The sequence below is a fragment of the Lepidochelys olivacea genome (genome assembly GCF_965140295.1).
Source record: "Lepidochelys olivacea isolate rLepOli2 genome assembly, chromosome: 13".
Taxonomy (NCBI): domain Eukaryota; kingdom Metazoa; phylum Chordata; order Testudines; family Cheloniidae; genus Lepidochelys; species Lepidochelys olivacea.
In genome coordinates this window covers 4,432,358-4,459,532 of record NC_140423.1, presented here as the reverse complement: position 1 = coordinate 4,459,532, position 27,175 = coordinate 4,432,358, and the positions used below count along the sequence as shown (strand labels likewise).

The 27,175-nt window shown below is 44.9% G+C and overlaps 1 protein-coding gene and 1 long non-coding RNA gene across 4 annotated transcripts in view; one reads left to right on the top strand and one right to left on the bottom strand.

The window, feature by feature from the left end:
- Window positions 1-13,808: 13,808 nt before the first annotated feature.
- On the bottom strand, window positions 13,809-20,136 carry LOC311529368. The gene is made up of 3 exons (XR_014713820.1): window positions 19,793-20,136; window positions 15,702-15,771; window positions 13,809-15,166 (listed from the first exon to the last, which is right to left on the bottom strand). It is a non-coding gene; the product is annotated as an uncharacterized lncRNA (long non-coding RNA).
- A 251-nt stretch (window positions 20,137-20,387) lies between these two features.
- ZBTB46 (zinc finger and BTB domain containing 46) overlaps window positions 20,388-27,175 on the top strand; it is a 108,739-nt gene continuing 101,951 nt past the window's right edge. For 2 of the 3 annotated variants that reach the window (XM_084645320.1, XM_084645318.1), the window contains exon 1: window positions 20,388-20,473. The gene's annotated coding sequence lies outside the window, so the exon portion shown is untranslated. Of the gene's footprint in view, window positions 20,474-21,473; window positions 21,693-27,175 lie in introns of those variants that run through there. The other variant, XM_084645319.1, reaches the window with a different exon arrangement.

The following is a 27,175-nucleotide window of genomic DNA, read 5'->3' as shown; positions in this document are numbered from 1 at the left end:
AGAACTGTTGAATAGCTTCATGCTGCCCCAGCATAGCTGTCTGTGTGTAACCCAGAACATTTGTGGACAAGTTTAAAAACTGCTGGTGGCAAGACAATCTTTTCTGTTAACAGGTGGGGGAAGGGGGGAGTTGTTAAAGATCAATGACATATTTCTGACTGCACCACAGAGCGGTGAGGGCTGGCTTTTCAAAGAGCTGCTAAAACCCTGACTTTCTGTGGGACTTGTGCTCCTAAATCAGGTACTTTTATTCTTGCAAATCCTACCAGAAATACAAAGCAAAACCAAACCCCCAAACAGGATCTCGTGGGGGAAAGACAAAGAAAGGTGATATTATTATAATCATTATTATTCATTATTAATAGCATGGTAGCACCTAAAGGCCAGCCAGGCTGGGCTCCCACTGAATTAAGCACCAGACAGACATAAAAATAATGTTACCTAGCTCTTATAGAGCACTTTTCATCAGTAGACCTCAAAGTGCTTTACAAAGAGGTTCAGACACAGACACATTACTCCTATTTTTTTAACGGATGGGGAAACTGGGGCATTGAGCGGTGACATGATTTGCCTGCAGTCACCCAGCAAGCCAATGGCCAAGCTGAGACAAGACCCCAGATCTCCTGAGGTCCAGGCCACTGCCCTAGTCACTAGTAATTCACAGTCTAACTTACAGTCTTATCACTCAAAGACACTCCTTGCTGAGACCTAAGAAAGCTCTGAACTCAGCCCCCTGGGCTACGGCCAGTACTCCAATGAAATAAAGAAAAAGGACATTTCTTGTTTTAAAAAGCTATGTAAAGAAAATTAGGGTCAGGAAAGATTTTGAATAATTTTCAGTTTCAAAAAGGGGAAAGAAAGATTTCATTGTTTTAAGGTGTTAGTTTATTTCAAGCATCTTCTTGACAATAATTAGCTCCCTGTTTTTAACTTTAGCCTGCTAGTACATTTTGCATACCAATTTACATACTAAGCCACTCCCCAACCATAACTCCTCCCTCCACTGCAAAATCCTAGATCTGCTGCTTGCCATGGGGAAAGTTTATGTCATGTCTAGTTTTCCTCTAAAAGGTAGTAGCCCTCCTGCTATCCTCTGTTGGTCCTTGCAGCACTTCTTGCTACTATAATTTGTGAGCTTCCGTAAGGAGAGATTGGTAGCATTGGCTGGAGCCAGGTTCAGAGTAGACAAGCATTGGGTAAGCTTTCCTCCTGTAGCTGTGTTTATGAACTAAGCTAATGCTAAGCTAATGCGGTCTTGGGATGCATCAGGAGAGGTATTTCCAGTAGGGATAAGGAGGTTTTAGTACTGTTATACAAGGCACTGGTGAGACCTCACCTGGAATACTGTGTGCAGTTCTGGTCTCCCATGTTTAAGAAGGATGAATTCAAACTGGAACAGGTACAGAGAAGGGCTACTAGGATGATCCGAGGAATGGAAAACTTGTTTTATGAAAGGAGACTCAGGGAGCTTGTCTTGTTTAGCCTAACTAAAAGAAGGTTGAGGGGAGATATGATTGCTCTCTATAAATATATCAGAGGGATAAATACTGGAGAGGGAGAGGAATTATTTAAGCTCAGTACCAATGTGGACACAAGAACAAATGGATATAAACTGGCCACTAGGAAATTTAGACTAGAAATTAGACGAAGGTTTTTAACTATCAGAGGAGTGAAGTTTTGTAATAGCCTTCCAAGGGAAGCAGTGGGGGCAAAAGATCTATCTGGCTTTAAGATTAAACTCAATAAGTTTATGGAGGAGATGGTATGATGGGATAACATGGTTTTGGTAATTAAATATTCATGGTAAATAGGCCCAATGGCCTGTGATGGGCTATTAGATGGGGTGAGATCTGAGTTACCCAGGAAAGAATTTTCTGTAGTATCTGGCTGATGAATCTTGCCCATATGCTCAGGGTTTAGCTGATCGCCATATTTGGGGTCGGGAAGGAATTTTCCTCTAGGGCAGATTGGAAGAGGACCTGGAGGTTTTTCACCTTCCTCTGTAGCATGGGGCACGGGTCACTTGCTGGAGGATTCTCTGCTCCTTGAAGTCTTTAAACTACGATTTGAGGACTTCAATAGCACAGATATAGGTGTGAGGTTTTTTTTTTGTAGGAGTGGTGGGTGAAATTCTGTGACCTGCGTTGTGCAGGAGGTCAGACTAGATGATCATAATGGTCCCTTCTGACCTAAATATCTATGAATCTATGAAAACTTTCAGTTCTGATCCACAACATCCTTTGCTGGGTTACATATGGGCAGATGCAATATCATTATTACCATATTCCATCTCCAGGTTGGTCACCAGACATATTTCTCCTGCAAAGCGCGATGGATATAAACATAGGTTTCCAGACACGTAGTGCAGGTGCTTCCACCAAAGAGGTTCCTCCTCCTCCAGGAAAATGCTGCTGGGGGAACTGGTTATGGGATAGGGCAGCTTCTTCCTTTAGGTCATTGGTTCCCATCGGGGTCAAGCTGGTAACTGATGCCTGATGGCTGTGTTGGTGGCCTGTGTGATATTAATTGTACACTGCCTAGTGGATCATTATCTGTGTTACCTGTCTCTCTACAGGCATTTACATTTGCGCTTATCAGTGATCATGACTAGTGGCTGTGTTGGCAGTCTCAAAGAGAGAATGGATGATCCTCTCACTCTCTTAGAAAGAAGAAAAGGAGTACAAGTGGCACCCTATAAACTAACCAATTTATTTGAGCATAAGCTTTCGTGAGCTACAGCTCACTTCACTGAGTGAGCTGTAGCTCACAAAAGCTTATGCTCAAATAAATTGGTTAGTCTCTAAGGTGCCACAAGTACTCCTTTTCTTTTTGCGAATACAGACTAACACGGCTGCTACTCTGAAACCTGTCACTCTCTTAGGTAGATTGTGGGGAGTTCTCTCTTCTTGCCTTGCCCTGATCAATGCAGCTCCCAGCACCTTTCACCTGCACTTGATTAGCCTTGAGGAGACCAGTAAAAGGAAGGTGCTCTTCTCCAGTGCAGGCCCATGCTGTAGATCCCACCCAATCAACAAAGCTTCCGTTTCCTGGTTCTCTCTAGGTTAGAGATGGCCTAGCTCAGTTCACACACTCACAGTACTACATTCATTACCCATGTGGCAGGACCATCCAGTCTCAGGTTGTGTGTCCATATGAACACAGGCAGATTTTCGGAAGTGTCCAGAGATGGTCTGTGTTTAGGAGTCACTGCGTCACTTTGGGTGAAATCCACCTCTGTGCAGAGGGGCCAGAACAAGGCCTTGGCACCCCATAAGTCCCACTTAAGCCCACAAAATAGGGTGCAAGTGCTGCTTAGGCCTGGTGCACCTGTGCACCGGGGGAAATTCACCCAGGGTGAGTTAAATCCGAATGTAAAGGAATGATATAATGTGGGCCAGATTGTTGTGCCCAGAGATTGTAGCATCTTACTCCACACGTGGCCCCAGTGACTTGAGTGGGACAATTTGAGGGCTAAGAAGTCAGGCTCTGAGTGACTGGAGCTTAACTTCCTGCTCTGCACAAGTTAATTTTACTTAAGTCCAAAAAAGGAGATAAAAAGTCAAGTAGGTGAAATCTCTCTCTCTCTCTCTCTCCCCCCCCCACACACATACACTTTGTTTTAAAGTTAGCTCTTGACCTTCCAAGACTTCACACTTGTACATCTACCAAGGCTGTGGTCCTGGGCAGTGCAAACCGTGGGTGATACTGATCACTATTTCTGTGTATTCATAGAACTTAATTGTCCTGATTCCCATAAATAAAACACACTGGGAACAGCCCCCTCTCTAGCCTATTAATTTGAGATCCCAAAGGCCTTTCTATATGTGGATTCAGCAGCTTGCTGCTCTCTTCCTCTCTCTCTAGTAATCCTGGGAGTTTAGTAAAAGTTTTAAAGCCTCCAGCTCCTCTGAATCCCAGGTGCAGTGCATTAACACTTTGAGGGAACTTGATGGAAAGTCACATACTTTTATTTAAAAATAGATAGAAGGCCAATCTGCCTCTTCTATCACTTGTTTTCTTGGCGCTGATTACATCAATGGACTAGCAGCGCTGAGTAAAGTCTGGGATCTGAGTGTAGTACAGTCTCCTGCCATAAGCTTTGATAATGCAACGCAGCCCTGACTGGCTGCACTTCCTGGGTCCAACACTACCCCACCAACATGCCTCAATCCAGGCAGGCAGCTCTCCCTGCTAGTTTAGCCCTGAGCAGAGATTTACACTTTTAAGGGAAAAAGGAAAGGAGGACTTGTGGCACCTTAGAGACTAACTAATTTATTTGAGCATAAGCTCATGCATCCGATGAAGTGAGCTGGAGCCCACGAAAGCTTATGCTCAAATAAATGGGTTAGTCGCAATGTACCGGTGCCGCAAGTCCTCCTGTTCTTTTTGCGGATACAGACTGACACGGCTGCTGCTCTGAAACCAGTTTTAAGGGAGTCAATGTGAGCTATTTTTTCCACAATATATCCATGTATCAGGGACCCTTCTGAAGCCACCCGACTCATTTCCCTTGTGCCCTAGCCAAGGTGTGGTACCGGTCGTGCAGATGACAAAGGCTGGTGCATGCACCCACTGTGCACCCCAAGCCATTTCAGCAGTACTCAGCGGTAGCAGCCCCTCGCCCCTCCAGCATTTCATGATCGGCATTGCTGATGTTCTCCAAAGAAAAAGAAGATTAGTTCAAAGTAGTTGGTTTCTCAAACCAGTCACCAAAGAGGTTAGCAGAGTAAAGGAGCTTAATTATCTGGGTTTTCTTCTAGGAGGGCATGAACCTGTCTCTTTGTTGAATTTATCCACTGCTGCTAGATTTTTATCTCTTGGTTTTCAATTTTCTTGTGATGGTGCATTCTGCACCCTGGGGATCATGTCAGCAACTCCCTCATTCACTCTCCTGATGAAAACGGCCAGTGCTCTCTCTCGTTCTTTCTTCCATGGCATTTGTTTCTAGGTATTTCCTTTATGCTCTCACTAGGGGTGGAAGGAAGGAGGGGAATGTTCTGTCTCTCTGGCTGCTCGGACTCCATCCGAACTAGAATGCCTTGGGGGAGTTACCTAAAGAGACGGACCTGGAGTCAACGATGCACACAGTCAGGAGCAGCAGCATTAGTGATGACAAACACCATTGCATGGTTGCTGTGAAAAACACTGAATGAGTGTAAAACGAGGGTGTTGTGAGGTTTAATGAACAAGGGCTTGTAAAGGGCTGTGAGATCCTTGGATTAAAGGGAAATATCCCTACTACCACACAGCGGTCTTGATAATCAAAGGGGAGTCCCTGAATCCTAGGTAGTAGAATGGGCCTGAAAGATTCTAAGCCTGGCATCATTTAAAATCTTCAAGTTAATTATTCAGGGAGCAGGGCAGTCTAGTGGACGGAGTCCAGTGCTGGAAGATGGGATCTCCTGAGTTCTCATCCCTGCTCTGCTGCTGTATCTCCTCTCTGTAAAGTGCTCTGGGAGAATGGTGGTGCTGTGTAAGTACTGAGTCTTCTTTCAGCCCCGTTTGGCGAGGACTGGGCCTTCTCAGCCGTTTGTTTTGCTTGTGGAAAACAAATGGCTTGGCTGGAGAATGAGGAGGGTTTTATTTGTGGTTAAACAGGGTTACATTTTCAGATGTTCTATGCAGGCCAGAGTTCACATGTCAGGAGAGGAGGGGGAATTGTCCCCTTCCTCCGCTTACTGGCTCAGAATTAAAGCAAAAGCAATGCTTAATAACATTTGTCATCTTCAAAGCACTTTACAGACACTGAGCCTGGGATTTTTAAAGCAGCCTGAGAGAGTTAGAGATTTGGGTGTCTAAATCCCTTGGGCTGTTTTGAAAATCCCAGACTATTTAAGTCCAAAATCTCCTTCCTCCCCCTTCCCACATGAGATAGGTGAGTACATTTCATTAACCCATTTTACAGATAGGGAAATTGAGGCACAGAGAGATAGTGACTGAATTTTTGTCAGTGCTGGAATCTGAACTCATGATTCCCAGTTCATAGCGCTCTTCTCAGACCCACATCTTGCACACTTGGACTTCTACTTTCTGTATCTAATAATGACTAAAGCAGCTGAGCTGCCTATCAATACTTCCAGGAGCCCCTTGTCAGTTTTGGCTGGAAATTAAAAAGAGGAACAGCTGTGGAACCTCTTCAGCCCACGACTCCAGATTCTCTGCTTTCTTCTAACGGCAGTCTGTGGTCCAGTTAGTCATACCCAGAGAAGAAGGGCCCCCATTTTCAAGTGACTCAGACTCTCCTTTCCTTCCTCAGGAAAACCTGTGATCAGATAAAGTCATCAAATTATCTGGTAAGCACAAACAACACACCATCTGCATGGATACAGGCAATACCCCTTCACGCCTCCACTCCCCCCAAGAAAGAGGAGGCCAAGTGCATTCGGTATCAGCCCTCCTCTACGGTAGATCAACGGACCTTTTTATTAAAGACTGGAGCAGGTGACTGTTGATGTACAATAGTTCTTGCTCCTGATGTACTCTGTGACTGAACACAGAGCCCTGCTTCCTTTTTCGTGTACCTCCACTGAAGTTAGCAGAGGTCACCAGGGATGGACTTGACCCCCAGGTAGTTATGTACCATTCTCTCCTTACCCCTACAGAGATTGACTCTACTGATCCTCCCCTTCCTTTCTTACTTATCATTGTCTACTGATTTTGCGTTATAGTATCGATGAGACATAGCCTGGAAAAAATAAGGAGGGGGCCATCTTTGGTGAGCTGCTGAAGAGGGGAAGGTGACTCATGGGCCCTTGGTAGAAGAGAAGAAGACGGGGGGGGGGGTTTAAAAGTGTAAAAACTGCAATTGTAGATAGATGGGCAACTTCCCACATTGAAGTGCCTGATGCGGAAAAGAGCAAACAAAGGTGTGAAGATTTCCCTTCAGATTAAAAACAAACAAACCAGTGCGTCTGTTATTCTGTAACCTAAGCCCTGCCAGATAAAATAGAGCAGAATCTGGGTTGGTATCATGCTGTTTGAGGGATCCCAAAGTGCTCTGAAAGCAAAGTCACCGGAGGTGTGACCCTCCCAATACCCCTCACCTTGTGTTGTCACTGTAAAGGGAGTACAAAGTGGGCATGTCTTACCAGCAGAATCCAAGAGGTAGCATTTTGCACTAGTGTAAATGATGACCCAAAGTGTAAGTCAGTAGAGAGCCAGGCTCTGGAAGTGCAGCATCTGGGCACATTCATAGGCACCAACTTCTACTGGCACCGGAGGGTGCTCGACCTTCCTCTGCTCCTGGCCCCACCCCCATTACAACACCCTCCCCAAAGTCCCCACCCCAACTCCACCCCCTCCCTGCCCCTATTCCGACTCCTTCCTCAGATCCCCATCCTGGCCCCGCCTCTTCCCCGCCTCCTCCCCTGAGCACGCCACGTTCCCGCTCCTCCCCACTCCCTCCCAGAGCTTACTACAGCTGTTTGGCGGTGGCGAGCGCTGGGAGGAGCGGGGACGCAGCGTGCTCAGGGGAGGAGGCGGAGGAGGAGGTGAGGTGGGGCGGGGAGCTTGGCTGCCAGTGGGTGCAGAGCACCCACTAATTTTTCCCCGTGCATGCTCCAGCCCCAGAGCACCCACGGAGTCGGTGCCTATGGGCATATTCAGAAGCCATTATGAGCTCAGAGGTGACTCCTGCTCAGCTGTGGGTGTTAGAAATGGCCGTAGGAAGAAAAGGATTGCAAAGGCAGCTCTTGGTTGCTCATTTCTCAGTTTGGAGAAGGCATTTACTAGAGCCATCATTCTTCAAGAAATGGGCTGCACAGAGCTGGAGTAATTCTGGGTGCTCTCTCTCTCTCTCTCTCTTTCTCTCTCTATCTGCTCTTCACTATAGTGTCTGGGCATCTTCTGTGGTGATGGGGATGCATTTGGCAACCTCCAAGCAGTGATGCTTGCTGGCAGCAGCCAAGACTCTGTAAGGGCTCCTACAGGCCTTTTTAATGAACTGAACTAAAAGGAAAAAGTCAAGAATTGCTCTGCACTCTCTGTTGTGTGTTTATCGGGTATTTCTTGGAAGAAATGTAACTGTGCTCAGACTGGCTGATGACAGCAAACGCTCCCAAAGAGAGCCAAAATGCAAAGTCAAATGAGGGAGATGTTGGAGTACTGGGGCCTGCAGGCAGCAGCAGGGTAGAGGGGACTAATAAACATGAAGTTCTCCATCCAGGGAGAGGAAATCAACAGCCCAAACGCAGAACACAGAGGTGCAACTCAACAGCTGCGCCTGCCTCATTAGAACTGAATATTTTCTTCTGGTCTCTTTATATGGTCCTATGTGGCTTTGTCACAGAGCCAAGTGCTATCCTTAGGGGAGGTGTGGGCCTGTGGTTTGGATGGGAGGTGTCTGCGCAAGAGGCTCTTCAAAAGTGATCCCCAATCCAGAAAGGTTAGAGAAAGCCAGGTACAAGAGAGCCCAACCCAAACATTACTATCTTTCCAGGACAGAGGCGGGGGGCTCTTGCAGTCACTCTGGAGGGACAGAGTTAAGAGCTGGCTACCATGAAGTGTCCATTTGAGGGGTACACCGTTTCCTCCTAGTCCAAAGCAGTTAGGGTGACCAGATGTCCCGATTTTATAGGGACAGTCCCGATTTTTGGGTCTTTTTCTTATATAGGCTCCTATTACCCCTTACCCCCGTCCCGATTTTTCACACTTGCTGTCTGGTCACCCTAAGCGCAGTGACCATCACAGTAAGACCTTTCCGCACAAATAGGAATGCCATGTATAAAACCTCCACGCTCTAGAGATTAGGACATGCCCCCCTCTAGCCTCTTGCCTGAAGAGGAAATCTTGTCTTTTGCTCATACTGTTTGCATTGGCGACTTGTAACCTTCGTGTCATAGGGGGCTGCTAAGACCACATCTGGAACGGTGCACACAGCTCTGCTCACCTCAGTCTCAAAAAGGATCATATGACTAAGATGAAGACGAGAGAGTGAAAGGCAGCCAGAATGGTGCAGGCACTCAGGGAAGTTAAACAGAGAGCTTCGAGAAACTAGGTCTCTGTTCTTTAGAAAAGAGAAGATTAAGCGAGATCTCACTGAAGTGTACAGAATTCTGGAGGGAATAGAGAGGAGTGACACTACAAGGCTATTTGAACTCATGTCAAATGCAACAATTGAGGGCATGAATGAAAGCTCAGGAAGGGTTGGACACTAAAGGGATTCACGTGGAAATTCTTTATGCTGAGAGTACTTAATACAGTATATGGAACAGACTCACCAAAGGGAGTAGTAAGGGCAAGTAAGTTGGGTTTAGAAAGGAGTTTTAAGACGTGTATTACATTTTTGCGGGGGATTTGGAACTTCTAACTCTACACACACTAAATAGCCTCCTCTTTTGCCATAATCACTTGTGCTCCTGAGAGCTTCCTTGGGACATCACAGACTTTCCCATGCATTCTTAGTAGTAATAATTCTCAGCTTGTAGAATCTTCAAAACTCCATATTAGTGTTAGTTAATGAAGCCTCACAACACCCTTGTGAGATAGACGAGAGTTTGCAGCAGGCCAGCCGTGTTTGCCTGAAACACCCCACCGTTAGTAAGCACTGATCCCGCTGGGAGAGGGTTAAGTGGATCCTGCTGGTTTACTGAGGTGGGTGCTGGATATAAGGGAGGTGGACATGGCTTTCTGGAGAAAGAGGGGCTAATGTATGGGGTGAACAGACCTGAAAGAGGAACCATAGGAGCAGCCAGGCCTGGAGAGAAGATCTCAGCTAAGTATGATGTTATTTGATCGTTGATTTCTGTGTTAATAAGCCAGATCCTGGAAGGGGAGAGTTTTTACTACACACAGTGTGTGAACTGTGTCTGTAGAGCAGGCAGGGAAAGGCACCAGTTCACAATGTTACTGGAGAACTTAATGAGAGCTCACACTACCCTGGGCTGTGAAATTCACTTTGTTGTCAGCACAGACCCTCGATTCAGTAAAGCATCTAGGGAACGACTTTGCAAACCATGCTGGCATGCCATAGGACTTTTACAAAGAGTGCAGGTGCGTGTGTGGGTCTTGCACATCAGAGATCTCTCGCTTCCATGGCTGTGAACAAATTTCCTGTGGATAGGAATGTGCAGAGAATTATAACACCCCAGGCAAGTACACACCCCATTTTACATATTAGAAACCAGGAGCAGGGACAGTAAGCGACTTATCTGAAGCTACAAAAGAAGTCAGTGCCAAAGCGAGGCTGGTAACTGGCAAGTTCCTGTCCCCCAGCATTCAGCTCACAGCACTCAGACCACATGTCTTGGTCTCTTTCTTCTTCTAGAATGGGTCAAAAGTGCACATCCTAAACCAGAGATGAGACTTAAAATATGACCCTCAGTGACTTGCACAAGGTCACAGAGGGAGCCAAAACTAGAACTCAGTTCTCCTAACGCCCTGCTCTAACCTCTAGACCATACTTCCTTCCTAATTGCTCACTGTGAATATTAGGTTCAGCGCAAAGCTGCACCACATCACACCTGAAAGGATTTTGAAGTGCTTGCTGGGGAAGAGGTAACATATTGCAGGATTTCCCTGAGGCCTGCTTGGTGTAGATTGTATAGGGCAAGCCCATCCCCTGCTCAGGTGCAGGATCATGTGATGGCATCCCCGGGGTTCAGCCTGGGACTGTGGGACCACTGTGCCACCTTAACTGTCTCCAGCCTGGGCTGTCTCAATGCCTTGCTAGTAACAAGCAACAAACCCCTCCAGGTGCTGTTATCACTCAGCACAACCGCATGTGGAGCCCCACAGCCAGCTAGAGTGCCTGACTGCTCCCACAGCCACTCATAAATCACACAGAGAAAGGCACTAGCCAAAACCCCCCAGCTCCCAGCACTACCTCAGGAATATACCTGTCTTGCACTGCTCAAGACGAGCAATGCAGATTTATTAATTGGTTCACCACTTCATCAATGGAAAGTGGATATACACCAGCCTTTATAAAACCTGAACAGATTTACCACACACTTCAGCCAAACTCACTGGCAAAGATAAACAATTGAAGAAGTTTATTGATTGCAAAAGATAGATTTTAAGTGATAGACAAAAAGTCAGAGTTAGTTACCAAAAGAAAAGAAAATATAAGCACGCAGTCTAAACTCTCAACCCTGTTAGACTTGGCAACATCTAGATTAAGCAGGTTTTCTCACTCCACTGGATATTGCAGTTCATAATATGCAGATTTCACCCTTGAAACCTGGGCCAGTCTCCTCTGTTGGAGTCTTAAGTCTTCTTCTCAGTGTCCTTGTTGCTTAAAGCATAGGTGGGAGCAGGAGAAAGGCCAAGCATGTGGCCACTGTGTTCTGGTTTATACCCTTAGTCCATGTGCTTGTAGAATACAGATCCAGGCATGTCTGGGGGGGCATTGCTGAGTCTCCTGGCAAGGTTGAGCAATTCCCCTGGTGTGGCCTCACACAGGTGAGTCATTACATTGTAGCTCCCTTGCTGGACAATGGCTGGTGATGTCTGTTCAACAGCACCCACCCCGGTGTTGGTTGTCTCCCTTGTCATTGTCTCTGTATAGCTAGTATCTGGGCACCCACAGCATATTTTAGAGAAAACCATTCAACCTGTTAGGTTCACTCCCCCTGGGGCACCTGGCATTGGCCACTATCAGTAGACAGGATACTGGGCTGAATGGACCTTTGGCCTGACCCAGTATGGCCATTCTTATGTTATAATTTCATATGTATTGGTGATACACATATTTAGCTAGAACACCGTCTTTCAGCAGATCATAACTTTTCCCCTAATATCTTACAAGGCATGCTTTATATGCAAGATCACCATTATATAAAAATGAGGAATATGGGGGTTAAAGGATGCTCCCCCAAGGTACAGAACATCACAGATCAGTCTGGCTGTAATTTCATCTCTGGGATCCTGTAACCATTACTTGCTTTGCCCTCAGGGCAGCATCAGGGAAATGAGCAGGCCCCCGGGCTCACCCTCCCAAACAGAGGGCTGTATCCGTTTTGTATTTCCATTTACAGCTAATCTGACAACTCCCAGTGCACCTCCCCATTTCATCCTCTCCCCTTTGTTTTCTCCCCACCCAACCCCTGCATGACCAGCCAACGTGGGAGTCAGCACTTCCTATTCAGAGCAGCTTATCGGCTTGGGAACAGGGTTCAGTTTTCTGAAGTGAGCTCGCAGAGGTCAGATATGGGCAGGTCCAAATGCAGTGGGAACTGCACCCAGCTGCTGGAAACATGACGGTTGAGTGAGTTTGGATGGCTCTCAGGTGGACCCCATCCACCTGGAGAAAAAGGCTGCACTGGTTCACATTGCATGCTGCTGACTTCTGAAGAGATAGGAAGTCTCTGTGAGCTGACAGCCTGGAGACAGATACTGATCTCCCTGTACCATGGTAGACTTTGCCAACAAGTGCCACACAGCTGGCATTAATACCACCTTTCTGAGTACAGGGGGAAACAGGTAACCTCTGGTAGTACTGCGTGGTGGGTTTGAGCAAATGCTGGCCTTTTAACGGTAACCACTGTGTATGACCCACAGCTGACATAAGAGTCCTCTGGCAGCCTGTGGTCAGCACCTATCACCTCAGCATTTAGGCTTTTGCATTTTGCTTCAATACCATACGACAGACATTTCTTTAGCTGTTGTTGTGTGGGAGAAAGTTTGAATGGAAATTACTGTACATTCTTTTTGTAAACCAGGGGATAAGGTGCAGTACGTCAGTTAAGGTCGCTTGGGTTCTGTTCTTGGCTAAGTCACTTAGGGTACATGTGACTTAGCCAAACACCCGCAACTGGCTTGTATAAACTGACTCTGGCTTGTGGAGTTGGAGCTGTAAAATTGCAGTGTAGATGTTTGGGACTGGACTGGAGCCCAAGTTCTGGGACCCTGCGAGGTGGGGGGTTCCAGGGCTCAGGCTGCAGCCTGAGCCGTAACGTCTACAGGGCAATGTTACAGCTCCTCAGCCTGAGCTCAGGAGCCTTAGTCAGCTGGCATGGGCCAATCGCCCGTGTTTAATTGCAGTGTAGACATGCCCTCTGATTGAATTTTCAACTCAAGTGCCTAAAGTTATGCACATAAAATAAAAATGACCTGCTTTTCAGAAATGCTAACTGCCTGCAGCTCTCATTGACTTCAGTGGGTGCTCAGCACCGCTGAAAATCAGGCTAAATATGGATTTAGGGGCCTAACTTTAGGCACCCAAGCTTAAAAATGTCAACCTGTGAGTCAAATTTTAAAATAGTTTGTTCGTGTGCATGTGTGCACAAGCTCTTGCACACGCGTTATTTATTGCACTATCTCTTGTGCATGCAAATTCTGGACTTTTCACTCGCACCCCCCACTGGCAGATCAAATAAGTTATGTAAAAATACATTTTGTTATAGGCAAAACTTGGGTGCCATTTAAAAATGAAGCCCTTACCATGTGGTGGCCTTCTGTGGTGCTGAGGATGTTGGTAGTACTTTGTGCGATATCGCGAAGGCCCCAGTTCTTCGAAAACTCACATATGTACTGACCCTTATACATAAGAGTATTCTTATTGATTTCAGTGGGACAACTCACATGCATAAAGTTAGACCCATGCATAAATCTTTGCAGGAGTGGGGCCTATGACTAATAGGCATAAACTTCCTGACAAAATTGTGTTTTATAGGTTTTTTCCATAAAAATCATGATCTTTACACCCCAGCCAGTCCCCAATTAAGCAAGATTTATTTCTGCATGATTCCACACAGATTTAGCTCTAAATGTGCCCAGTGCATTGGAATATATTTTAATGTTGGTAAACTATTTGCTAAATATCATTACCTGGTTTTAAACAACTTTTAGTGTAAAATAAAGGTCATTCGTTTGACTTTCAGCTATTATGTGCAACAACTTTGATTTATTTAAACCAAACCTGTGGTTCAGTGCATTTTTTGTCATGACTTTTCCCATTTTTTACAATGACAAGCACTTAGACACCTCTGCACCAAATACTTTGAATTGCACGTCCTGTGCTATTATGGGACACTGATAAAGTGTCCTGAAATTTGGGACACTGTAGCAAATCCAGGTCAGTGGAGGTAAGGGACACGTGATCTTGGAGCAGGTATACTTCATGGGAACATAGGCCAAATTCATCAATAGCGAAGTTTATTGATGTCAGTGGAGTTATACCAGGAATGTTTGCACCAAACTGTTTTTAAAAGACTTCATTCACTGAGCAGAGCAACTGAATCCTCTCGAGAAATGTTTGGCTCAGGTGTGTTCATCTATCAACATTTTTCAGATATGTGATCAGTAAGTAGATGTGACCTGAAGCATTGATCACACTCTGGCTAATTTCTGGAGAGTCTGAGTAATCTCATTTGCTGGAGTACTAGAATTATGAGGAGATCTGTCTACGCTCATTCCAGAGAGGTGAAGGCATTTGATGAGGAGAGCTTAATTTTTAGTTCATTCATACATAACTGAAGCATCTTAGGGGACCATGTTGTGTCCTCAGTTACATGGTGCAAGTCCCATTGACATTTCAACTGTCATTGTGCACAGATGAGAGCAGAATTTGGCTCATAGTATCTAACCTAGATAACTAGAGCCTAGAATGTGGCCTCAATTGTTGTACAAACTCCAAATTGTCTGAGTAAACCCAAAACCACACTGCATAGCCTCTTTAGTAGAGTTATATATAGTTTAACTGCTGCTTCTATTTTTTAAGTAGATATATTACTTGTACTGGTACACTATTTATGCAATCTGCGTGAGACAAAGGGCTTGTACACAAGCTCTGCAATTTGTTTGGTTTCTACAGAAAACAGAAAGATTTCTTTGCAGACAACAGGGAGATCCCTCAGTGGAGTCCTTCCTATACAAATGGACTGGTTTGAGAGATTGTAGCAAAATGGCTTTCGTTTAATGGAAAACTAGTCTATTTCTCTAATAATGTAGATATTAGCATTTAGTTAGGGGCATTTATCTGTTTGTATCTCATAACAATGAAAAAGACAATGAAGGTGCCCATCCTAAAATGAGACAGCGCAACTGAGACATTGTAAACTGTATCACAGTTTGCAAGCATGAAGGGACGGACATAGGGGTGGAGAGGGAAAGGAGAAATCAAATTTATTCTAAACATGTCACCATTGTACTATTGGGCTCCAGGAAAAAGAAAAGCCCACATCTCTTGTTCTCTCCGATGTACAGTGAGCCCATCTTAAATAAAGACCTGCAAAAAGAAAAGATCTGATTAAAGGATAAATTGTCAGCCTACCAGTCCAAAACGCAGTGTTAGAGGGAAGTTGACCCCAATCAAAGGAGAAACTTGTTAAAAGAATATACTCCCACCCAGTGCACCAACGTATAAAATTAGATAGAAAGTGAACCTGATGCAAAATGGCTTTTAAAATGGAAGCAAAGACCATTTACATGATTGACTGTAAGAGGAAGACTATGTTGGTACAGCAAAGTTATCCATACAAAAGACCACTGGCTTCTCAGTCTGAACTAAAGATGGACACAAACAAATACCCTAGAGCTCAGCACTTCCAGATTATGATGAATTTGCAGTGGGACCTGAATGTTGCAGCTTGGGCCCCTCTCTAAATTCAACATTTTGAGGGGAATGTATTTTTGGAGTATTAAACATCTTCGGAGTCAGGCCAGTTCCTTTCAAGAACTGCACTGAAGGAGGTCAGTAGGATGTGGCTGGTTAAATATGTTATAAACGATCATCATTCCCCACCCCTTGAGTTTTTACAAACCTGAGGACTATTTCCTGTTGCTTCCCACTACTTGAATACTTGGTGTTTCTGCTCCTCTCGAATGATGTGCCTTGATTAATAATGAAAAAACAACATATTGCCCCAGTTCTGCCCTTCAGTGCACAGAATAAAACTAAACCAACATTGTGCATTTAGTAACACAAATAGAAATAGATTTAACTTTCAAGCAGTTAAACAGCAGAGCATGGTAATGAGAAAAAATAAGTGTGTGTGGGGGGGAAGAGATGGGGGTGGAGAGAGGGAATTTTATTCTCCTGGGGTTTTTGTAATCTTCATTCACCATATTTAGTAGGATTGTGACTTGCCCTTGCTAGCTCACGGAGAATTCCCCCATGTGTTTACTCCCACAACCTAGTGAATGCCTCCTTACACATCATGGAAAAAAAATACAATCGACATGTTGACTCCCACTAGAGAAGGAATTCTCACTCACCAAGCAAGCACAGGCTGGGAGTATGTCTGTGCGTGAGAGAAAGAGACAAATACTTTTTCATTAGCTCAGTTTAAATGTGGTTTACTCCTAAAATGACTTGGTCAGGGATGCACATCACCTCCCTTTTTTCCGTTATGGTCCCCTGACAAAGAAACCAGATGACCTTTGATTCAGTGTAATATGGACAGGAGTATAGGTCCTTTAACCCTTACTTGTGACATCAGAGGTTTGGAGGGAAATTGGCTGAAAAAGGTGAGAGTCTTGGAATTTTCATGCAACCAGAACCACCACATTGGGCAGTAATGGGTCCCAGTCAAATTGCTTTCTTCCCACTCTGGTCAGAAATGAATTGGGTCTGAGGATTGGGATTCATTTGTAGGGTGCATGGAAAACCCTGTCAGAATGGCCTCTTGAAAACGAGAACTCTGACAAAGAAGCTCGTCAGCTCAGAATGCTTATTTGGTTTTGGACATCTATTTTAGGGTACAAAACACAGAGAAAAAGAGTGATTCAGCCACTTGGGATTTTGTCTTCATCTTCATTCTGAATTTAGGAAAATTACAGAGGTAGAAGAAATTACTTTGCATTTATCAAATGCAATGTCTGTTATGGTTTATAGATAGACAGGGGGACAGAGGTGTCTAGAGCTGAGCAGGGGACTGGGAGTAAGGATACTTGAGAAGTACTCATGGGACCTGCAACTGAATCATTCTGTGAAAACAGGCAAATCGTGTAGCCCTGTACCTCAGTTTCCCAGAAACTATGTGCAAAAATGTGTGCGCCTAATTTGTGTACACAGTTATTGTGAATAGATGCTCAGCATTTGCACATGCCCATATGATGACTGTCTATGTAGAGTAAGCATGCAAATATGAATGCATTAAAGTGTTCATACATTCCTTATCACAAGAGAACTGCTCGCAAGAATGTGACTTCTAAATGCTTCTTCAGTGCTAAAACGAAGGCTGCAGATACAAGCCTCAACGTCCCTGGGCATATGGTCTGGATTTATGAGCTTTGTGATTTGGCAGCCTTGGAAAGGTGGGATACAGAAGAGTTACACTCAGTCTGAAAACCCCGTGGTCTTTAATCCTTGACATATATCATCAATGTTACACACTATTAAACTCTGGATCATGCTTCCAGGTGACGTGCTCTTCATTCAGCAAACACCTCTTGGACCACACCTAGGGTGACCAGATGTCCTGTTTTTATAGGGACAATCCCGATATTTGGGGCTTTGTCTTATATAGGAGTCTATTACCCCCCGCATTCCCCATCCCAGTTTTTCACACTTGCTATCTGGTCACCCTAACCACACCATCCTCCCTTTCTACCTTCCTTTCTCCTTCTCTCTTCTTTTCCCACTGTCAGTTCTTTCCTTCTTTCTGGGGAGCAGCTTCCCCTCTTCTGAGGACAGATTGTGTAATTGCATACCTACTTAAACTGCAATACAAACTGCTAATCAAAAGAAAGCAAACAAACAAAAACCTATCTCTACACAGCAAAATACAGGCTCAAGTGTATTAAACCCTTCCAGCTTTCCCCAGCCCTTTGTGTTCTGCAGCTTCAGGAAACTCAGCCTCTCTCCGCCCTCCCCCTCTTTGAAAGCATTCCCCAGGGCAGTGCCCAGTCTGCAGCTGCTGCAGCTCATGGGGGAGTGAGTCCAGCATGACACACACAACTAAATAAATAAATACTTTCCTCTAACAAAGAGAGGAGGAAGAAATCCTGAGTAGGGGTAGAACTAGGGCATGCATGTTTGGAATTGAAGGAGTCCAGGGGTGATAGGGGAATTCCTGCCTGGAATCAGAGGAGTCTTGGAAAGAGAAGAGACCAGGAAAGGAATAATAGGGTGGTTTACCTATCGATAACACAGAGTGTTACAAACATACTTAGCTATAGTTATATGGCCTGATTTAATGTGTTCCTCCCCCACAACCCAGCTTCCACTTGTGCACCTGTAATTGTAGGCACTAGGATTCAGCTTTAAAGCATTCAACGGCTGCAACCACAGTGGAAATATTCTAATATCTGTATGTACATGTGAGGATATGTTCACATGTAAAACCCATCAGATAATTTAACATGGACAATGGGGATTTGTGTGTTAAAATTCTGTCACCTGCACACAGGTGAATTTCAACTGAATGTGCAGCGATGTGCACACGCACAAGATTGGGTTTACATAAAAGGAGGCTGAGGTCTAAAAATAAGGCCCATTACTTTTAATTTTGTATTCCTTAAACTAAGAATTGTGCCCTTCACTGCATACATAGACAACTACTGCAAACTGTTCATTTGCATTTTAATGGAATTCTTTCCTGGAAAATGGTAGTTGGACTCCTTTAGCAATACAGAAGAAAAGGTAATTGAAAAATATACTGGAGTGAAGACATTTCATTTTCATTAATTAGTTGCATTGGGTTTTAATCTAAAATAAAATTGTTTGGGTTTTTGGGGGGTGGGATGGAGTAGGAAGAAAGACATGCTGGAACAACTGTTCATCCACTTTAAAACATACTAGGGATCAAAAGATCCTTTTAGGAATGCACTTAAGTAAGGAGCAGTGGTGTAATTTGACTGACTTCAGAGGAATAGATTCTCTTTACTCCTGGGCTGCATTTGACCCACTATCTCAATAAGTGACCTTATATGTACCATGATTTGAGGAAAAGGAAATTAGGGAGCAGATTCTCAGAGCTTAGGCACACAATTCTGTGCAGTTGCTGAGGTTACACACAGAAATCAGATAACTGCTCATAAACGGCCACTTCCAGTTATTTGCATACATAATTACCCAATTTGTGTGCATAATCACAGTAAGTGCATGTACTTAAATACCTGGAATATTTGGTTCTACATCTTTCCGGCTAAATTGTGCCCTAGTACAACTGCACAACACAGGCTTCAGAGACCCATTGTCTTGCCTGTTAAAGCCATCTCAAAAGTGTGGTGTCCTGCATACTCTAAATCTGTTAGCTCACTCCCATGAAATATAGTCCAGTTCTTTGATCTTTTGGTCGTTATCCTCAAAGGGCCAAATTTGGCCCTGTTATCAGTTATACTTGGCACTTATATAATGTATTTCAGCTGCAGATCTCAAGGCATCCGACATAAACGAGTAAGCATTACCTCCATTTTACTGTGACAAAGTGATCGAATCCAATTCTCTTGACTTCCTGCCATGATCTCTGTTAAACCCACAGCTGCCCACTTGCAATCCCATTGAAGGCAGGGGGTCTCTGAAGTGAGCATGGTTGTATTGTTCTTGGGGAACAGCTTATCCTTCATCAGAGCTGTCCCTCCTTCATGTGTAACTAAAGGACTCCCCCTTGTTTTTGCCGATACAGACTAACACAGCTACCACCCCGAATAAAGTACAGAGAGTAGCTTTCAGAGCAGCAGCCGCGTTAGTCTGGATTCGCAAAAAGAACAGGAGGACTTGCGGCACCTTGGAGGCTAACCCATTTATTTGGGCACAAGCTTTCCTGAGCGGAAGTGAGCTGTAATGCTTTATGCTCAAATAAATGGGTTAGCCTCCAAGGCGCCGCCAGGCCCCCTGGCCCTTTAGAGAGTAGCTTGCAGAATCTCCCGAGGGGCGCACACAGAAGGTCATCCCATAAAAGATACTAACCTCACCCAGCTCGTCCCGCTAATAGCCCGCGACCCCTAATATCCCGACCTTTACCAGGAACCCGCCGCGGGGGCCGGCAGCGGAGCCCGCCAGGCCCCCCCGGCGCTCTGGGGGTGTCTAGGGGCGCTGGGCCTGGCTGCGGGGGCTGGGGCAGCTGCGGGCCAGGCGCTGCTCCCGAGGGGCCACCTCAAGAGCCCCGGCCCAGGGGGGGCTTCGGGGGAGGCCGGCAGCCCCCCGGCAAGGCCAACGCTCCACCGCGCACCCCACCCCCTTCTGGGGGTGCCTCCCATGACGCTCAGCGCGCTGCCCTCACTTCCGGTGTCCGGCAGTGCCTGTGGCTGGCGGCGCCCCGGATCCGCGGGCGCACGGGAGCCGGGAGGAGGCGGGGCGAGGGGGCGGGGCTTACGGAGGCCTGTGTCCGGCGTCATCCAGTGGGAGCGTAGCGGGGGGGGGGGGGGAGGCCGCACGAGTCCCTCAGGCCACGCCCCCGCCCTCACCGGTCTCGGGCCCGCGCCCGCGCGCCCGCCGCCTGGGAGCGCGCGCCAGGGGGAGCGGCGGGAGCGCGCCCCGCCCCCCCCAGCTTCCCCCCCCTCATCCCCACCCGTGAGGAGAGACATTGAGTGACCGAAGGAGCCAAAGCTCCGGCCGCTCCGAGACCCCGCTCCCCTGCCTGGGGCCCAGGTAAGCGAGACCCCCCCAGCCAGGCTCCCCCTCACCCCGGGGGCTCGGCACGGCTGCCCGCTGACCCCTTCCCTGAGGAGAGGGGCCGGTGGGACTCCTCTCCGGCCCGGTCAAGGGAGGGGGCCTGAGCCCCCCCCCAGCCCGTTCTTTCCGCTTCTCCCGGCCCCTCAGGGGAGAGGGATTCGCGCCCCCCCCCCGCCCATCGACCTGCCCTCCCCAGCCTGGCCGGGGGCTCCGGGCTCTCCCCGGGGACTGGCCGCTCCCCCCGGCTCGGCGGGGTCCCGGGGCAGCGCGGCGACGCGTCCCGCTGGAGGGGGGGTGTCTGGTGGGGCGCCCGGCGCCCCCGGGGCGATGGGGAGGACGAGCCGCTCGTCGTCCGGGGTGGGGGGGGCTGGCTAGGGAGGTAGCTGCCCCCACTTCACTCAGGGGCGGGGGGGGGGCGAGCACGGGAGTCGCGCGGCGCTTCGGGGGTGGGCGGCGCTGGCCTGGCGGAGGCGCCCCCCCCGCCCCCCAAGGAGATGAGGGAGGCAGTTACCCGGCAGCACAGGGGGGCCGTCTGGGGGTGGTGCTGGAAGCCTGGTTCACACGCTGCCGAGGACACCCCCTCCCTGGCTGGGTCGGGGGAGTGCTGCTCCCCCCCCCGGGAGTGGGGTAACAGCGGGGTGGGGGTGTCAGTGCCGCGATTCCAAGTGCGGGGGTCCTGACGGTGGGGAGCTTGTCTGAGCCCAAATGTCTCCCCTGCCCGGTAAACACTCTTCTCTCTCCCTGAACCTCTCTGAGCCCCCGGGGGCCGCTGGGCTAAGCCCACTACACTCGGTGGGGAGGAAAGGGGGAAATGTTCCCTTTGTGGAAGGGGCATGGAGCCCCTTTTGGCACGCCTGACAGACTTGGTGTGGGTGGATGGGTTAACTAGGTGAGTGGCAGGGTTTAACCCCCCCTCCCCCATGACTCGTCCCCCCTCCTCCCTCTTCCCCCCCTCCCTGTAACCTCCAAAAGGGGAATTTTCCAGCTGGTAATTTCTGCTGCGTCAACACCCAGCTCAAGGGAGAGGAGAGGAGACAAGGGGGCATTTTAACAGCAGCTCCACTTGCAAATAACAAGCCTGAATTCTGGCTCCAGAATTAAAAACCTTTCCACCCCCAAAAAATCAGCATCTGTGCAAGTTGGACCAAGAGTTTGTCAAGAGTGTGGTTCAAAACTGCTTGGAAAAAGGGATGAGGTAATAATACTGGTGAAGCATGTTGTATTTCTCTCTCTCTCTCCCTCTCTTTCTCTTTTTAAAGCCAGGCCTGTTTTGGGTTATTGTCTCCCCCTAAAGCCAGACACAGATCGCCTGGCCTTGCCTCCATTTTAATTGCAGGCTGAAATGGGGGAAGTGACCCTATTTAAAAACAAACAAACAAACAAAAACCCCCTGAAAAACAATGCCTCTCCTCTTTGGAGATGTAGGTGATTTTTAATATACTTATAACAAGTGCAAAAGTGACTGAAATTGTTTTCTGTCAAGGTGAAAAACTACTTTGCATAACCTCTCCCACCCCATTGAAAAAACAAAGTATTTGTAAAAATAGGGGGGAGAGAAGAGGTGTTTTGGAAGGTGCTTGTAAAATAAGGGGTTGTAGTATTGGATTGCCTTTGTATCCCTGTAAATAGACGTGACAGTTTCACAAAGTAATACAAGTAGTGTCTGATAACTCAATCCCAGATGACAAATAGAGAATGGAGCAGATTTTAGTGGGAGGATTTATCTCTTTGATAGGAAAAAAAAATGTTGATACTTAATGCACCATTAAAGAACCTGTGTTAAAATGTTTAAGTGAACACTTTGAAGAAATCCAAATAACTAGAACAATATTTTATTTTTTACACCTGCCAAGGAAAATATAAACAAAGGTTTAACAGAGACTTTTAATGACTTTCCATATGCTTTCTATTTTACAATCTGAGTGATTCATTTGGCATGGATTATAGGGACAAGATTATTATCAGCATTGTTTAAAGATATGCTAATTAGCATATGTGTTTTGCAAAGGGTGCTATTGCAGACACCTGTACGGAAGTTCTTACATGCATATTAATTGCCTTCTATCATTTTTTACATTTAGTTAATTTAGTATGGGTCTAGCTCCCAGTTCTTGTCCTCAACAAAATGTTTATTACATGTTTAAATTTTCTGTCTAGTTCCATTTTTGTTAAATTACCTACCTTAAAGGGACTTTTTCTAAAGAGAGGATGGCGGGGAGAGAAGGGGGAAGAGAACAGTAATTGAAAGAAAGAACAAGGTTAGGTGACCTAAAAAACGGACAAAAATGAGGGTGTAATTTTACAGAAGAAGCTTGCAGTTACTGGATACTTTTTCTACTTGTACTGAATTTTTTCTTGTATATTGTATATCATCATAACTATTATTGCAAGAGTTAAAAGAAGATGCATTCACTTCTTATGGCAAGTTTTTTGATTGTGGATTAAATTTGGCTTTACTGATTTGAATTCAAAGAAATGGAATTTAACCATGGTTTGTCAAGTTCTTTATTTTGAAATCCTTTTAGTGATGGAAAAAATGGGAGGAGAAGTGTATTATTAGTCACAACATTTTCAACATGTGGTGAAGAATTCTCACTTTGAGGTGTTTTTGGGCGCTAAAATAGAAGCTGATAGAGAAGATTGCCCCATGGACCATGCTGGGAACTACATAACAATATTTATATTTGTATTTGCTGGAATTCTCATACGCATAGTCCTGAAAATTATGTTTTGGTTTGATAGACTAATGGGTTAATTGCAATTTAAATGGAAAATTATATTTTTTTTTTGTTTTTCTGATTCTAGCCTCACTATTGCAATAAAATAGCATCTTTTTAGATTCCAGTCACTTTCATTTACATTTAGTTTTCATGTAAGTGATGGAAATAAAGTTTTTATATTTTTATAGTGCTATATGCAAAACTGAGAGTAAATTTTACAGACTTCAAGAGTGAAAATTACAATTTCATAGTTTAAAAGCCATATAATATAACTTCTGTTAATGTGGTGATATACATTTATTAAGTGGAACTTTTGAAAATATAACCTGTACACATGATTCTTAGAGACTAAAGAAAATGGGCCACTTTCTCCCCATGGTCTATGTTTTTTCTGGGACAGTTGTACAGCAGTGGATATGTTCTTCTATGCAAGAGGCATTTATAATTGGAAAGCTTAGAGGAAAACCAGATTGGCAAGTAGTTCCCCCCCCCCCCAAAAAAAAAAAAAAAAGAGAGGTTTTTAGTCTGTTATTTACCGTTTCTATATTCATTCATGCTCTGGCACGGTGTTGCATTGATGTGGGATTGGGTATATTTTGAAACTATTTTTGCCTTGCCTTCTCTTCCCAGTTGAAGTTTCTCCTAAAAACACCCATTTTGATCTATTATATACATATGCTTACATTTTTTAACAAAATGTTTCCTGTCCTGCCAGGTGAAGACTACCATCCAATCCACGTTTTTGTTCCTAGTTAATATTTCTTGCAACAGCCCAACTTTTTCTAAGGCTTCTTTCTCAGTGACTATTTATGCCTGTGTTAACTAGCTACTCTAGAGCACTCCATGATGTATTTTGAACTGTCTTGCTCTGGTGTGAAGCACTCACATGGGTTTTCCTTACTCCTACATGCTTAGTTTAATGGGCAAACAAAGGGGTAAGGAGAGGGCTTAGTTTAAATCTTTGAACAGCTACCTGCTGTTCTAATGGATATTCCTTATGTTCATTGTAATTCCCTGGAGCCAGCAGTTTCTGTCCATTACTGGCAACAAACTACAGCAGAAAATTCTGACACTTTACACAAAAGGATTAATATAACATTCTTATTTTGTTGTCAGTTTACTGCTGACCTACCTTAAACTTTCTGAATGTGCAGTGTACTTGTACAGTATGTCTCTAACACTTATGTATCTTACAATTCATTAATGATGATGGAAAATGTCCTGTGTGGTTGTCTGTAAATTGCAGATACAATAAAAAGGACCTAACAAAGTTGTGGGATGCATAATTTTTGCTTAGAGTGCAGTGATGATACTGGTTGTTTAATGATGCCTGTGATATTTCATGCTGTTTACATTAAGATATAGACATGAACATATTTCCGGAGTTAACTTTTTAACGAACCATTGTTTTAGGGGGTTTGTATCAAAAGAATATTCTCTGGTGGTCTTGGCTAGTTCTTATTTCCCAATCTACTAGATTCCCCAGACCTTCTAATGTATTAATTGCCACTGGTGTTCTATCAGTCTTGGGGCAGGGGAGAGAGGAATTTTGACTCCCACAGCCCAAAGTATTAAATTACTTATCTGATGCTGCCTTGATGTATCTGGCTGCACAGCAATTGGGAGATTTGGGTTCTGATCCCACCTCCGCTAATGACTCAGTGTGCGAGTCACATAATGTCTATGTATATCTTTGGCCATCTGTAAAATGGGGATGCTAATGCTTACCCACCTCTTTAAAGGGCTTCCAAATCCATAGATGGTGTGTTATATTAGCATGCAGCATGTGTATTCTTAATTAATTAATTAATGCAAAATAGTCTGAAATTTTGGGTTCGTTTGTCAAACACTTTTTGGTATATTTCTGTAAGAGGCTTGTATTTCATTCTTCTTTAAAGTCATCAACAATATAGTTAGAGGAAATTACAGCTGTAATTTTCTTACCGAAGCACGCCTTTAGGAAACATTAGTTTTTTTAAATTGAAGTGTGGATTTTTCATTACTCTTGAATTCTTTGCTGACAAGATGGGATCACTGACAGAATTCTAGTTAGATGGAACCATGGTCTGCTTTATGGTAGAAGTTTGATTATACGTGTGTGTGTGTATGCATGCACAAGAATGGGCAATATGTCTGTAGATATGTGCAGTAGATAGTTGAAAAGTTACAGGTACTTGCAGAGTGACAGTAGGTACTTGAAGTTTCCCTTTAAATATATGCATACCTGCACTCCGTACCCATATTATTATGGGGTTTGTTCCTGTTCAATTATTTTATTATCTTATACATTTATTATAATGAATATGAATAATTAGTATACCTAAAATTCACTCTTATAATGAGGTTGAGATGGGAGTTTCCAGATTAGGGGCAGCAAAGAAGTCTAAAATATTCTACACATACAGTTACTCACTGGTGTATGTGCTGAAATATGCTTAGTAACTAGAATGGCAGGGTATATGTGCCAAGAATTTAGCTACTGACTGTACTTAGCAAACTGAGCAGGGGTTCACATACTGAGGAATAGTTATAATTGAGAGTAGTTCCACACATACCCAGTTACCTTTCACAATTTTTTCTTATGTTATTACTAAAGCTCTTTGGATATAAATGATCTGCTTTGTTCCATCCAAGCCAGTCTTCTCTTTGTCACAAGTTGAGCAATGTAGAGTCCGGAAAACATACCAGAATAGGCAGTTGATCTTTCGTCCATTACCTGCTCTTGGTGCTTGATATCAGATGCTTGAGGAGGAGATGCAAAATCTTAATTGTGCAGTACTATAGCATGGGGAGAAACTTCTTCCTGACCCTGGCTGGCTGAAGCATGAGGATTGATTAGTGTGTGTGTGTCTGTGTGGTACTTGGGAAAAAGCTCTCCCAATACCAGCTAATTTGGGGACTAAACCAGATAGCCTGGATGAAAAATACTTGTGCTGCCACACCCTTCAGAACTATGCCCCTGATGTTTTAAATAATGAAATGGTTGTGAACTGTGTTTATTTGTAACGTATTGTCAAACAGTTTTCTATTTACAATTTTTAAAAAAAATCTTAACTTACTATCACCATATTCTTCTTGGTTTCATTCCGTTTCCTTTTTTTTTGTGATAGGTTATTGGGTTTAGATTAGGTTTATACACCCCCCAAAAAATAAAAATAGAAAGGGATATTTGTCTATGATAAGTTACCATAAATAACAAAAACAGATCATCCACAAAACACCAAACATGGTGTATTTAATTCTGCAGTGTTTTCTCTTTTATCATCCTTGACTTTCTTATAACTTTCTTAACTTATGTTAAATTCTCTACCTCAACTTTTACATTTTGTTTTTCTCCCATGTCTCCTGCAAAAGCCTTCTCAATTCCATACTTCTCTTCTCTAATGTCTCATAATTCTTCCTCTTTCTTTCACCCACCCCTTTTCACATTGAGCTTGGAAACTTTGTCAGACATCCCATAGTGAGTGTACTAAACCAAACAGCCAAAAAACAATAAGAAGGGTGAGGAGATCTCACTCTTTAGGAGCAATACCCGGTGAGATACAGTCTCTAATGCTGAGATTGCTGCTAGGGTGCTTGCTGTTCTTTGACCTGCTTTTGGGGGCTTGACATACTTCGCAAGCATCCTATAAGGTATCCTGCTTTTCAGATGCTTTATTTGCTAATTTCTGTTTTTTCCTCTGTGATGCAAGCCCCAGTGGTGTGAGCACTGTTGGAGCTGTTGTTCTGTCTCTGCTACATAGGTTACAGTCTGAGGGAGCAGAGATGTGGCAGGATGAGAGCTATATATAAGCAGTATTCCTGTGGCATGGGGGTGAGGGAAGGATATGGAGAGAAGGGAGGGGAATGAATAGAGATGGGAGGACACGAGGAAATGAATTAGAAGGCAAGTACAAAGGGAATGCAGAGAGAGGGGATGAGAGGAGAAATAATAAGTAGAAAATTGTGTTCTACATTG